The sequence below is a fragment of the Saccopteryx leptura genome, chromosome 3 (genome assembly GCF_036850995.1).
Source record: "Saccopteryx leptura isolate mSacLep1 chromosome 3, mSacLep1_pri_phased_curated, whole genome shotgun sequence".
Taxonomy (NCBI): domain Eukaryota; kingdom Metazoa; phylum Chordata; class Mammalia; order Chiroptera; family Emballonuridae; genus Saccopteryx; species Saccopteryx leptura.
The window spans coordinates 147,826,228-147,841,631 of record NC_089505.1 but is presented as its reverse complement, the minus strand read 5'-3'; the positions used below and the strand labels follow the sequence as shown (position 1 = coordinate 147,841,631).

At 34.7% G+C, this 15,404-nt stretch overlaps 1 pseudogene; it reads left to right on the top strand.

Annotated features, from left to right (window-relative positions):
- The first annotated feature begins 326 nt into the window (after positions 1 to 326).
- LOC136398336 (hsc70-interacting protein-like) overlaps positions 327 to 15,404 on the top strand; it is an 83,427-nt pseudogene continuing 68,349 nt past the window's right edge.

The following is a 15,404-nucleotide window of genomic DNA, read 5'->3' as shown; positions in this document are numbered from 1 at the left end:
AAAATGGAGTCTGAGAGGCTGGGGTGGGACACTGAGCCCCAGCAGGGAATGTGGAAATAGCAACTTCTGCTTTTTCCGGTAGCAGAGCTGATGGTGCAGTTAGCAATTCGGTTAGTTTCGTTTCTGCGTGCTCAGCCACAATTTTGTCAAACTCTGAGGTTAAACTACTTTCTTCCTCAGTGGAGAGAGATGAATAGGGAGGTGGGGGCTCCTCAGAGAGAGAGGTAGCCTGTAACATTTTTGGCACTGGTCAGGCAGGCATGTATCACTAGCAGGGCAGGAATGAGGCCAAGAGGGAAGGTTTGTCCCCCATGCACTTCGGCAGAATGGACATGCCGGAAAGCTCAGGCCCAAGTATCTGGGTCCCAGAGAGGCACGTCCCGGAGACAACGATGGAAACTAGAGAGGATCTCCCAGTAAGTACAAAGATCCTTTTCACTAACTTTAACTCGCCTACTCTGCAATAGGCTCGAGCCTGCAGGGCTCGAGAGTGGGGGAGAAGGTTTCCCATTGCAGAGGGTCACTCACCCGTCCCTTGCATGCTATTTAGGTCCCTGCCCAACATTGGGTGCCAGTTGTGGACAAGTCCTGCTGTGGGTAAGGATGATGGAGACACAAAGACACAACTCCGGGGACCAGGTCCAGTGACGCAGATCCACTTTATTCAGGAAATAAGCTAGCTTATATACATGGGTTCAGCCTATAGGGTGTTACAGTGTGTTCCTCAAAGTCAATGACTGAAAAGATCAGGGAACCGTGTGGTTGGCACTAAGTCACTTCCTTATAGCAGGCAAGCTCCCTTCCTGGGTATGCTGAGGAGGGTTCTGGGAGCTGGAGTATTCTCACAGCATTGCATCAGCCACAGCTGCTAGGAATGCGCTCTGTGCTTCACCCACAGGTCATGCTAGGAACCAAGCTATTTTTATCACCTGAGGCTGAGGCTCCATGGAACCAACCTCAGCATCAGAGCCAATGCACTCAAACCAATTGAGCCACGGCTGCAAGAGGGGAAGAGAGAGAGAGCAAGTGAGAGAGAAAGAGAGAAGGGGGAGGGGTGAGTGGGGAAGCAAATGGTCACTTTTCCTGCATGTTCTGACTGGAATCTAACCTAGGACATCCACACACAAGCCGACACTCTACCACTAAGCCAACTAGCCAGGGCCTATCTTGCTTCTAAAGTCTTATCTGAGAATCATGCTGCTAAGATTGGGAAGTGTGGTTATTTCTATTACCTATGGATAAACCAAACCTAGAAAAAACAAATTAAAAATGACAGATTTAACACATATTGTTCCTCAAAAGAATATTAAAAATAAACCTTATTAAAATCAAGTCTTGTTAAAAATTGGAAAATAATTTTGTATGAAAATGAGAAGTTGAAAGCTACAAAAAGGGATAAAAGGTGTGTGATGTTCAGGGATGTATTTACTCATCTCAGTTTAATTTGCCAAGGAAAGGATATAAGATTTTAAAAATGGCCAAATTTAACTTGTTAATATTTATTGTGAATTTTGACTTACATGTTCTAAAATTAAAGAAAATTATTGTTTCCAAGTGTGTTTGTTTCTTGTCTACATAACACTGATCCTACCCTTGTCCAGCTTCTGAAGATCCAAGGCAAATAAAGCTATTAAAGAGCTTTATGTCATAACTATAACACCAGCTTTTAGACAATTTAATAAATTATATAAAATAAGTAGTGTCCAAAACAGATCTGACTCAACTGGAGCATTGATAACACTAAAATAGTATATAGTTGCTTCTATCCCGTTATAATGTTTCAACCAATATTTACTACATCTTGCTTGTCAATCACAAAAATGGTATCTAATATTACTAGAATCCATTTTTCAGAGGCTAATTGATCACTTTCAAGTCCATTCACTGCATTATTACCACTTTATTCTGCCATAGAGTTAATTAGCCAGATGTAGCTTTAGTTGTTGAGCTAATGCTTTAATTTGTTTGAATAAAATAATGCTAAAATTTTTAGGAGAAAAAAATAAATAAATGAATGGGATCTCCAGCCTGCAGTGGCAATGTATATTAATGGAGATGATTATACAATCCAGACTCCCTATTTTAGAACATTGGTACCTTAACAAAACCCATCTAAAATGTTTATTAAAAATATAAAGTTGCATTTTTATGTATTTGTTGTTTCTCTATTGCCATTACATGTTTTCTTCTTTTTATTTTGCCTTTTCTGTTTATATTTTCAATTGATAAATTTTTGTTTTACATTTTATATTTATTTTTGTGTTCATTTTAGATGTAGAATAGAATATCTATAGAATAATGCCATTAACATTTGATTTTACATAGCTATTGGGCAAATATTGTATAAGAAAGTTATCTGATCTCTAATTTAATCGCATGATAATGTTAGTTAAGGAAAAACTTCTTCATAATAATGAGAGAACTATATCTTTGTGAATGTATTTACCTATAAACCTATTCTATAGCATTATTATATAATTTTCTTATTTTCTGTCACAGCTAGATGAAATTTATTGTATATAGCTACTGAATTTAAGCGAAAGTGAATATATACAATGTCTTTTTATGATGTGATTTAAGCATATCTAAATAAGTTATCAGTCTTGATAATGTTGTGGATACACAGCAAATAAACCAAATAGGTATTTCAGAGAGATACACTTTTGTACTATTTACAAGTTAAGCTATAAGAAATGAAATAGAGTGTTTTGTGAGAGTTGCACTACCTGAAGTAGTAATTGTTCAAGGCAGATAAAAAAAAAACCCAACAACTATGTGTTTTAAATTTACAATAAAGCCCCTGCAACATTCCCTAAACCTATGGCTATCTTCATCTTCCTTTTTGCTTCATCTGAGCCTAAAACAAGAGACATCACTTTCTGATTATTGTGCCATATTTGAAGTACTCCATTTATACTTTTAATGACTTTCATATCTATTTCCTTATGTGGTTTAATAGCATACTTGGGTTCTGTAGACTAGGAAAATAAAATAACTATAGACAATGTAATGCACTGCTGTTGACTGAATGTCTGTATTCGAAATGAGCCAGTCAGCATAGAAAACAGTATGCCTTTAGGAAAAGACCTACCAGTGTAAAATACTCCTATCCTTATTATTTCAATGGTACTTAAGATGATATTTGCTCTTAGTAATTGAGTTAAAAAGATACACCCCAATCCAACTTCAAAATAACTGATTAATTATTTTTCTGTCTGGGATTACTTCTTGCTCATCTTTTACATAAATAGTTGCAATGGAACACTTTAATAATGCCTGCTTTAAATAGAGAGAAAATCTCATCCCATCACATTTTCACAATTTAGCTAAAGCTCCATCATAGTAATACATCAAATAATGTTATGCGTTTGCCTTGTACATAAATTATTTCTCCAGCAGACAATGGGATGTTTTTACTGCAACACTTTTTCTATAATTTTTACATTAACTGAAATGTTAACCAAGAAGTAATTTATTGAAGAGAAAAAATATGAAAGCATACTTTGTAATTAGAGTAAAAAAATACCCCCAGTCCATTTCTTTATCTTGATGAGATAACATAGACTATTGTCTAATAAGAGATCTGTACTTCAGAGGTTGTTTCTTAAAGGAGAATCTGCTGTATATGGGTGGTCTCAGATGATCTATTAAACAACTGATAAGAATTTTAATGGTTTCAAAGAAAACCAAATTTGCCTGGATACATATGATATGTTAACTTAATTATACACTTAAATATATTATTATCATATTATTAATAATCTCAACATCTTAATTATTGGCTTTAGTTTACAAGAATCTTTCAGCTAATATTCAATTGACATTCTCAAAGAACATAATTTGGCATGATTTGTATTTTGGCATTTTAGCTTATTTAATTTTCATTTTGTGAAGATATTATTTGTTACATTTCATCACTGTGGCAGACATATCCTTGGTGATTGCCAATGATCAATACTTCTTGGTGTCTATGCCTTTAGGTAATCACATCCTCTTAAGTGTGGATAGAACCTATGACTTGAATCTAACCCATAGAATATAGCAAACGTAGTAGAATGTCACTTACAATTATGTGACTGTATACAATACTCTAGATTGGACAAACTAAAAATAGAAACTCCTTGCAAACTTGATAAAGAAATCAACAATATTGGAGAATCCCATGTGACAAAGCTTTGGGAGAATTTTCTAGGAATTGTGGGTGACCTCTGTAGGTGACCTCTGGGAACTAAAGGCAACCACCAGCCTGTAGAAAACTAGAGCCTTGAGTCAGACAGTATCAGAAAAATAAACTGTGTTAATAACCTGTGTGAGCCTGGAAGTAGATTATTCACTAACCAAGACTCTAAATGAGAATATGGCTGAGGTAATATCTAGACTGAAGCTTTGTGGGATCCTGAATAGAGGGCTAGTCAAGTCTTGGTCAGACTCCTGATCTATGGAAATAGCAAAATACTGTGAAATAGTAAATGAGTATTTTTTTAAAGCCTCTAATTTGGTCATGACTTGTTACATAGCAGCTAAAATCTGATAATATCACCAATTCACAATGACATATCTCATGGCTTAAGAATGGCTCATTGATGGAGTAAAAGTAGCAATATAATTATAATACTAGAACATCAGAATCAAGTTGTAATCATAGTGGATAGGACTATACTTAGACTTATACAATGTAAATCTGTTTGTAATAAATAAATGAATTGTAAAATTTAATTCTCGTGTACAAATAACAGAAGAAGAAATCTTAGCATATATTTTTAATGAAGCAGTAATTAATTTGTTCCAATCGGAAGTTTATTGTCTTTTATGAAATATTGTCTCAGTATTTTTAAATGAAGCATAGTAATTTTTTGATAAGCCATTCAAATTCCTTTACTTTTTTCCAAAATACAGGAAATATTTTCTAGTTGAAAAAAAAAGAGTTTTGTCAGTAAATATAGATGAAAGACTAGAGAAGAATCATTCAAAGTTGCACTTGATATAGCATTAACAGACATGAGACAAACTACTGCCAAGAGGCTTAGAAAACCAGACAAAAATATGCTCAGAGAGAATAACAGAATTAGCAGTTGGCAGAATTCTGCTATCAAATGGCCCTCTTTGTCATCGCATACTATCAGTGCATATAATATAGAAGAAAAATTAATAGCCCATATGTGTCTTGATAGATATATAAATCTAGGGTGGTTTAAAACAATATCAAAAGTATGAATCAGCCTTAGGCATATGTTTGAAATCTATATAAGGCTCAATGACATTTTTTTAACTTTTTATTTTTAAATCCTTTTTGATTTATAGAAGGCTTTGAAAGATAGAAGATGGTACAGAGGTTTCTTATATACCACGGCTTTCATCTCACATAACTCTGATAAAGTTATCAAAACTATGAGAATAGTGTCACAAAATTATATTAATCTAAAGTATGTATTTCATTCAGATTTTAATAGTTTTCTTTTTTACTAGTGTCCTTTTTATGTCCCAGCATACAATGCAGTTTACCAGGTTGACTTTATTATCATTTTTCTTTTGTTTCCTTAAATCTGTGAAAGTTTCTCAGTCTATACTTATCCTTCATCTCATTGACATTTTTGAAGAATGCTGCTCTGTTATTTTGTAGAAGTCCTCAGTTTGGGTTTGTTTGATGTTTTTTCATAATTAAACTGGGGTTAAAAATGAAAGAGGAGATTACTGCAGAGTGGAAATGCCCTACTCATTGCCAGCACGTAATATCAATGTAATTTATTGCTGGACATTTTAACCTTGATAACCTGGTTAAGGTGATGTCACCCAAGTTATGCTTCACCGTCTGGAGTGAGAATTGTCGAAGAGTTTATGAATGTAAGTTAAACAACCATAGTAATTAAGAAATATTTGCAAGGAGATTCTTTGAGATTATGAAACTATTCTTTTTTCTTTCTTTCTTTCTTTTTTTTAGTGAAGGAGACAGACAGTCAAGGACAGACAGACAGGAAGGGAAAGACATAAGAAGCATCAACTCATAGTTATGGCACCTTAGTTGTTCATTGATTGCTTTCTCATATGTTCCTTGACTGGGACGGGGGAGGGGGTCTCTAGCTGAGCATGTGACCCCTTGCTCAAGCCAGCAACCTTGGTCTTTAAGCCAGTGCCTTTTGGGCTCAGCCAGTGACCATGGGTCATGTCTATGATCCCATGCTCAAGCCGGTGATCCTGCACTCAAGCTGGTGACCGCGGGGTTTCAAACCTGGGTCATCAACATCCTAGGTCGATGCTCTATTCATTGCACCACCACCTGCTTTTTTTTTTTTCTTGAAGTCTGCTCGCTAATTATATTATTCATCAGTGGATCCTGTTTGCAGCCATTATCACAATGGTGTTTTGATTGTGATTTTTTTTATTTCCTTTATTTCTTCTACACATATTTGGAATTCATCTATAAAGAAGCTTTGTCATTTTTCCTATCTTTTTATTCAATTAATTCTTTACAGTAGTCCCTTATTATACATTATTTTACTCTCCATGGTTTCTGTTACCCACAGCCAACTGCAGTTGAAAATATTAAATAGAAAATATCCAGAAATGAACAATTCCTAAATTTTAAAGTATGTGCCATTCTGAGTAGCATAATGAAATTCCGTCTTACTCTGTTCTGTCTGGGATGTGAATTATCCCTTTGTCCAGTGTGTTCACACTGTTTACATTACCAGCATGTTATTCAGTAAGCTATCTAGTTATCTGATCCAGGGTTCCCCAGACTTTTTACACAGGGGACCAGTTCACTGTCTCTCAGACTGTTGGAGGGCTGCCACATACAGTGCTCCTCTCACTGACCACCAATGAAAGAAGTGCCCCTTCCGGAAGTGCGGCGAGGGCCGGATAATTGGCCTCAGGGGGCCGCATGCGGCCCACAGGCTGTAGTTTGGGGACGCCTGATAGACTGTTGCAATATCAAAGTGCTGGTGTTCAAATAACCCTTATTTTACTTAATAGCCCCAAAGCCATTTCCATAACTTTTATAACAGTGTATAATTGTTTTATTTTTTATAGTTTTTGTTTTAAATCTTACTGTGCCTCATTTATAAATTAAAGTTTGTCATAGATATGTATGTAGGAAAAAACATAGTATATATAGGGTTCAATACTATCTCTTTGTTTGTTTTGTTGACAGAGACAGAGAGAGAGGCACAGAAAGAGGGACAGATAGGGACAGACAGGAAGAGAGACAGATGAGAAACATCAATTCTTCATTGCGGCATCTTAGTTATTCATTGATTGCTTTCTCATATGTGCCTTGACTGGTGAAATACAGCAGACTGAGTGACCCCTTGCTCAAGCCAGTGACCTTGGTCTCAAACCAGTGACCTTGAGCTCATGTCTATGACCCCATGGTCAAGCCAGATGAGCCTGTGCTCAAGACAGAGACCTTGGAGTTTTGAACCTGGGTCCTCAGTATCCCAGTTTGATGCTCTATCCACTGTATCATTGCCTGGTCAGGCACAATGCTATTTGTTTTTCAGGCATCGACTAGGGATTCTGAAACATATCCCCATAGATAAGCAGGAACTACTACAGATACATATGCTCTCATGGATGTTTACTTTATTTAAAAAATTGTAACTGTATATTATAATAATTTCTTTTGCTGATCAAACACTCCAGCTTTAGACATGGGCTTCATGTTAGGTTGGCTGCTGCATCCTTTTGAAATGTACTCAGCTCCTCCTTCCCTGGCACTTCCTTATTTGTGGCATACAAGAGGCTAAGTTCGACTTGTATTTTCCCATTTACAACCCTAAAATCAACCATCGCTCTAGAGAGTCCTGTTCATTTTATTGGAGATTATAATTCAGGATCCTAGGGCTTGGCACTAAGGGTATTCATTTCAGTTAGGTGGCACAGTTTCTAGGCCTCTCAGCAGACAGAGCTATGAAACATATGTTTGTATTATAAGGTATATATGCACTCATATTTATGTATCTGTATGTATATTAAAATAAATAAGTTTATACTGATACATCACACTTCAGTCTATTACCACAGCCAGGGTTCTGTCATGCCTTCCACTTTGTTTATTATATATTATATATAGGTACTTACGTAACTTCTTCCTTCAACAGTGAGAAACCTAGTTTTCATCATCCACAGTTTAGTTATCTACGTGTTCATCCCTCATAAACATATAACTTAATTTCATAATTTCTAAATGAAACCCTACTGTAACAAATTAACCAACTAGAGTATAATATTTTTATACAGCTTTATATTTTAGTCTTTACCTTTAGTCAAAACACGGTTTTCTAATCACTTAGGTCTGCTCTTCCACCCCCATTTCACAAAGCTATGGATACATGTGAAATAGATACACTTGTCATAGTTTACATTCCATACTGTAACTCATACCCTGATTTATTTTCCTTATAATTTACAGAAAGTTTATTATTTGTGTTGTTCTGTTCTACTTCTTTTGAACGTGAATAGAGTTATGTATCTATTGCTAAAGAATCATACAGAACAGTTTCATCATCTAAAACAGGCGTCCCCAAACTACAGCCCACGGGCCGCATGCAGCCCCTTGAGGGCATTTATCCAGCCCCCACCGCACTTCCGGAAAGGGCACCTCTTTCATTGGTGGTCAGTGAGAGGAGCATAGTTCCCATTGAAATACTGGTCAGTTTGTTGATTTAAATTTACTTGTTCTTTATTTTAAATATTGTATTTGTTCCCGTTTTGTTTTTTTTTACTTTAAAATAAGATATGTGCAGTGAGCATAGGGATTTGTTCATAGTTTTTTTTTTATAGTCCGGCCCTCCAACGGTCTGAGGGACAGTGAACTGGCTCCCTGTGTAAAATGTTTGGGGATCTCGATCTAAAACGTCTCTGAGTTGGTCACGTTTAACTCAGCCACTCTCCCATAATCCTCTGGCAACCACTAATCAGGCATCTAACCACATTGTTTTGCCTTTTCCAGAATGGCATAATACAACATTCAAGAAAGAAGCTTCACTGAAGAAGCAAAATACATTTAAGACCAATTCACATGGTTATGTGAACCAATAGATCCTTCTCTTAGGTCTGAGTAATAATTAGTTTTATGAATGTATAATACAATGGTTTATTTATTTATTCATTTACTTGTTGAGGGACATCTTGTTATTCCCAGGCTTTCATCATTAGCAGTAAAACCCCTATATATTCATGTCTTGTATGAAGAAAAGATGTTAACTCAACTGGTAATTATCTAGGGGTGGAATTGCTAAATTGTTTGGTGAGTGTATGTTTAACATTATAAGAAACTATAATTCTATTTTCCAAAGTGACTATATTGTTTTACATTCCTACCAGCATGTCTAAGAATTCCTAATACTCTGACTTCTTCCCAGATTTTTATATTGATAGTTTTTTTCTTTTTAATTTTATGTTCTTATTCTGAAGATATGTTGTGGTATATCACTGTGGTTTCAAATTATATTTCTCTAATGACTAGTAATATTTAACATTTTTATGTTATTAACTTCTATTTATGTTTGTGAAGTAGTGTTTCTTCTGATATTTTGCCCATTTTTCCCTCAGCAATTTTATTTTATTGTTGAGGGTTTTTTTTTTAACTTGATATGTATTCTATATATGATAATATAGGTGATTGGCAAAAGTATTCTTCTATTCTGTGAGTTGTATTTTTATTCTCTTTCCTCTTTTATTTTTTCAGAGCAAAATATTTAATTTAATAAAGGCCAATCTCAGTGTTTTCTTTTGTGGATTGTGCTTTTGCTGTCTTATCTAAAAGTTAATCTCTAAATATAAGGTCATGCAGATTTTCTCCTGTATTTCCTTATAGAAGCCGTATAGTTTTACATTTACATTGAAAGGTAACGATCTATTTTGAGTTAACATTTGTATACATTTTTTTTTAAATAAATTTTTATTAATGGTAATGGGATGACATTAATAAATCAGGGTACATATATTCAAAGAAAACATGTCTAGGTTATTTTGTCATTAAATTATGTTGCATACCCCTCACCCAAAGTCAGATTGTCCTCCGCCACCCTCTATCTAGTTCTCTGTGCCCCTCCTCCTCCCCCTAAATCTCTCCCTCCCTCCCTCCCATGTCCTCCCTCCCCCCACCCCTGGTAACCACCACACTCTTGTCCATGTCTCTTAGTCTCATTTTTATGTTCCACCAATGTATGGAATCATATAGTTCTTGTTTTTTTCTGATTTACTTATTTCACTCCGTATAATGTTATCAAGTTCCCACCATTTTGCTGTAAATGATCTGATGTCATCATTTCTTAAGGCTGAGTAGTATTCCATAGTGTATATGTGCCACATCTTCTTTATCCAGTCTTCTATTGTAGGGCTTTTTGGTTGTTTCCATGTCTTGGCCACTGTGAACAGTGCTGCAATGAACATGGGCTACATGTGTCTTCACGTATCAATGTTTCTGAGGTTGTGGGGTATATACCCAGTAGAGGGATTGCTGGGTCATAAGGTAGTTCTATTTGCAGTTTTTTGAGGAACCACCATACTTTCCTCCATAATGGTTGTACTACTTTACAGTCCCACCAACAGTGAATGAGGGTTCCTTTTTCTCCACAGCCTCTCCAACATTTGCTATTACCCGTCTTGTTGATAATAGCTAATCTAACAGGGGTGAGGTGGTATCTCATTGTAGTTTTGATTTGCATTTCTCTAATAACTAATGAATCTGAGCATCTTTTCATATATCTGTTGGCCATTTGTATCTCTTCCTGGGAGAAGTGTCTGTTCATGTCCTCTTCCCATTTTTTTATTGGATTGTTTGTTTGTTTGTTGTTGAGTTTTATGAGTTCTTTGTAAATTTTGGATATTAGGCCCTTATCTGAGCTGTTGTTTGAAAATATCATTTCCCATTTAGTTGGCTGTCTGTTTATTTTGATATCAGTTTCTCTTGCTGAGCAAAAACTTTTTATTCTGATGTAGTCCCAATCATTTATCTTTGCCTTCACTTCTCTTGCCATTGGTGTCAAGTTCATAAAATGTTCCCCTGAACATTTGTATACATTTTAAGGCATAGATTGAGGTTCATATTTTGCATATGAACATTTAGTTGGTTCACACCGTTTGTTAAAGAGCATATCCTTTCTCCAAATTGCTTTTGTAGTTTGATAAAAATCAGCTGCCTATTTTGATTTCTACTTTAAAAGACTTCATTTTTTAGAGCAGTTTTAGGTTTATAGAAAAGTTAAGAAAAGCATACAGAGATTTTCCTAATACCCCTTGCCTCCTCACATAGATAGCATCCCCATTATCAACATCACTTACAAGAAGCTACATATTTTTACAAAGATTGGCCAACACTGGCAGCTCATAATCACCTCAAGTCCATGGTTACCTTAGGGCTCGGTCTTCTATGGGTTTGGATAAATGTTTAATGATATATATGCATTAATATAATTTCATACAGAGTATTTTCATTGCCCTAAATTTTTTCTGTTCTCTGCCTATTAATTTCTTCCCACCCCAACCTGGGTAAACACTGATTTTTTTTTTTTTTGTATTTTTCTGAAGTTGGAAACGGGGAGGCAGTCAGACAGACTCCCGCATGAGCCCGACTGGGATCCACCCAGCACGCCCACCAGGGGGCGATGCTCTGCCCATCTGGGGCATCGCTCTGTTGCAACCAGAGCCATTCTAGTGCCTCAGGCAGAGGCCAGAGCCATTGTCAGCGCCTGGGTCAACTTTGCTCCAATGGAGCCTTGGCTGCAGGAGGGGAAGAGAGAGACAGAGAGGAAGGAGAGGGGGAGGAGTGGAGAAGCAGATGGGCGCTTCTCTTGTGTGCCCTGGCCGGAAATCGAATCCAGGACTCCTGCACGCCAGGCCAATGCTCTACCACTGAGCCAACTAGCCAGGGCTAAACACTGATTTTTAAACTGTTTCCATAATTTTTTCCCCCAGAATGTCATAGAGTTGGAATTATACAGTATGTAGCCTTTTTGTATTTGTTTCTTTCTCTTAGCAATATGTATTTAAGTTTCCTCCATGCCTTTTATGGCTTGATAACATTTCATTTTAGTGAAGAATAATATTTCATCATCTGTTTGTACAACAGTTTATTCATTCATTTTCTGAAAAACATTTGGTTTCTTTCCAAGTTTTGGCAATGGTGAATAATTCTGTCATGTACATCTTTGTGCAGTGTTTTGTATGAACATAAATTTTCAAGAAAATACCAAGTAATACAGATATTGCATGGCATGGTAAAATTATGTCTAGCTTTGTAAGTAACTACCAAATTGTATTTCAAAGTGGCTATGCCATTTTGTCAGCATTCCTACTGACAATGAGAGTTACTGTTCTTTCACATCCTTGCTACTACAGTATTTGGTTTATCCATGTTCCTGATTTTGGCCATTTTAATAGCTTTGTAGTGGTATCTCATTGTTCCTTTAATTTGCATTTCCCTTATTACTTAGGACCAAGAGTATCTTTTTATATTGTTATTTTACCGATGTATTTCATCTCTGGTAAAATATATAGTAAGTTTATCGGAACATTTTTTAAATAGAGTTTGTTTCCTTATTGTTGAGTTTAAGAAGTTTGGTTTTTTGTTTTGTTTAGTTGGTTTTTTTTTAGTATATTTTGAATGGCAGTCTTTTATCAGATATGTCTTCTGCAAATGTTTTTTTCCAGTCTTGTCTCTGGCTTGTCTTCTGTTACTCTTAATATTGACTTTCACAGACTAGAAGTTTTAATTTTAATAAAGTCCATCTTATTAATTATTTCTTTAATGTATTTTGTGTATTGTGCTGTATCTGAAAAGGCTATCACCGTACGTACCCCAAGTCATCTAGGTGTTCGCTTATGTTAACGTTTTTCATTTGAGATTTAGGTCTGTGATCCGTTTTTGAGTTAATTTTTGTGAAAGGTGTAAGGTCTGTGTCTAGATACATTTTTTAAAAAGTGTGTGGATATCCAGTGATTCCAATACATTTGTTGAAGAAACTATCTTTGCTCTAATGTATAGCCTTTGATTCTTTGTTCAAGATCAGTTGACTGTTTTATGTCTGTCTATTTCTGGGCTCTCTATTCTGTTTTATTGTTCTGTTTGTCTATTCTTTCACCACTGACACACTGTCTCAATTATTGAGTCTTTACAGTAATTCTTGAAGTTCAGTAGTATCAGTCCTCTAAATTTGTTCTCCTTCAATAGTGTATTGATTATCTTACATCTCTTTCCTCCCTATATAAAATTTATAATAATTTTGTTGATCTCTATAAAATAACTTGGTTCTAATTTTTCTGCAGTTATGGTTTTAACTGAGCATTGTATGTTTACTTTTTCCCCCTTCATTTGTAGCAGCATATCAATTAAAATTTTTTCTTTTAGTGTTTGCCCTAGAATTTGCAATATGAATTTTCAGCTAATCTTAGCCCACTTCTAAATAAAACAATACCACTTTATGAACAGTATGAGTACCTTATAACAAAATAATGATGATTCCTTCTGCCCATTCCTTGTATTATTTCTGTCATTCATTTCACTTATATATAATCACATATATAATACATAGGTATAGTGTACATATGAGCATGTATAATTAAACACATTGTTGCTATTATTATTTTGAAAAAACTGGTATATGTTAGAGAAATTAAGAATATAAAATATAATATTTTATTTTTTTATTCCTTTCTAAAGGCTTTTCCTTTCTTAATGTAGATCTAAATTTCTAACCAGTATTATTTTCCTTACCTTCAAAGAACATCTTTTTTACATTCCTTGGAAGACAAGTCTGCTGACAACAGGTTTACTTAATTTTTGTTTATTTGAAAACGTTTTTATTTCTCCTTTTCACTTTTGAAGAATCATTTCTTAGGTAAATGATTTCTAGGTTGGTGGGAATTTTTTTTCAATATTTTAAATATTTTACTCCATCTTTTTCTTTTCCTTTGGTTCCACATTTTCATTATGTTGGATGTAGTATCTTATTTTCAACTTCAGCACAAGTTCCTGTAGTGGATTCAGCTGTTGGGTCACTGATTCAGTGAGCCATGAATACAGAAAGTATTCTCCTTTCTGTCTCTCTAAACTCTGGGATATATCTTGCCTGTGTTCTCCCCTCTTTTATAAATCCAAAGAGAGTGGTTTCTTTTCACTCAATTTAGCTTTTATTTGGTGTTTGAATGAAGTGGAGATATCCAAGCTTTTTACATGTGTAGCAGGAAACTGGAAGTTGAGCCTATGTTTTTATGAGTCTATTTCCAGTTTTTAAATTATGTTCTATTGATCAATGTGTCTAGACTTCTATCAAGACCATAATGTCTTAATTACTTTAGCTTTATATTAAGTTTTGAAATCAGATAATATGAGTTCTCCAAATTTGTTTTTTGTTAGAATTACTTTGGCTATTGTAATTCCTTTGCCTCTCTATATACACATTAGCACCATAGCTACCAAAATACTAGCTAGAATTATGTTTAGATTTGTTTTTAATAAATAGATTGAAGTGAAAAAAATAAAAATCTCGATAATACAAAGTTTTCCAAACCGTGAACATTGTATTTATCTGCATTTATTTAGTTTTCCTTTGGTTTGTTTTAGTATCTTTTAACTTTCAACACAGCATTTTATTACATATATTTTTTATATATCTAAATTCTTCATTTTTTGTGCTATTATAAATGGACTTAAAAAGTGGCTCCATGTGTTTATTGCTTAATCTAAAAATACAATTTTTGTATAATGACTTTGTCTTTTGACCTTACTAAAGTCTAATCTTGATTACAGAAGTTTTATTTATTTGTTTATGTTGACGAGTTCTTGGTACTTCTCTACTTAAGCAGGCATATCCTTTGCAGATAGAGACAGTTTTATTTCTTTATTTTTAAACTGTATATCTTTCTTATTCTTAAATTATTACATTGACAGTTTGATGTTGAATATGAGGAAGGAAAAATCACATCTTTAACTTAAAAGAAAATCATTCAATATATTGCTATTTAATATAATGTGACATGTAGGTATGTAGTTACCCTTTACTTGGTTGAAAAAAATCTCTTTGATTTTTAGACTTCTGAAAATTTTATTATTTTTATCACGAATAACATAAATTTTGCTAATGCATTTACTGTCTCTATTGAGATAGTAATAAACTTTTATTTTTAAATTCTGTCTGCCAATATAGTGAATTATCTGGAGTATTAGTTTACTAATGCTGATGTAACAAAATACCACAAGCTAAAACAACAGAATTTTATTGTTTCACAGTTCCAGAGGCTAGAAGTTCAAGATCAAGATATGGGCAAGACTGGTTTCTCCTGAGTCTTCTTTCTTTTAGGTTTTCAGATAGCCAACTTCTTCTGTGGTCCTCCAGAGCCTTCTTTCTGTGAACACACATCCTTGGTGTTTCTTTCTCTTCTTATAAGAAGTCCAGGAACAT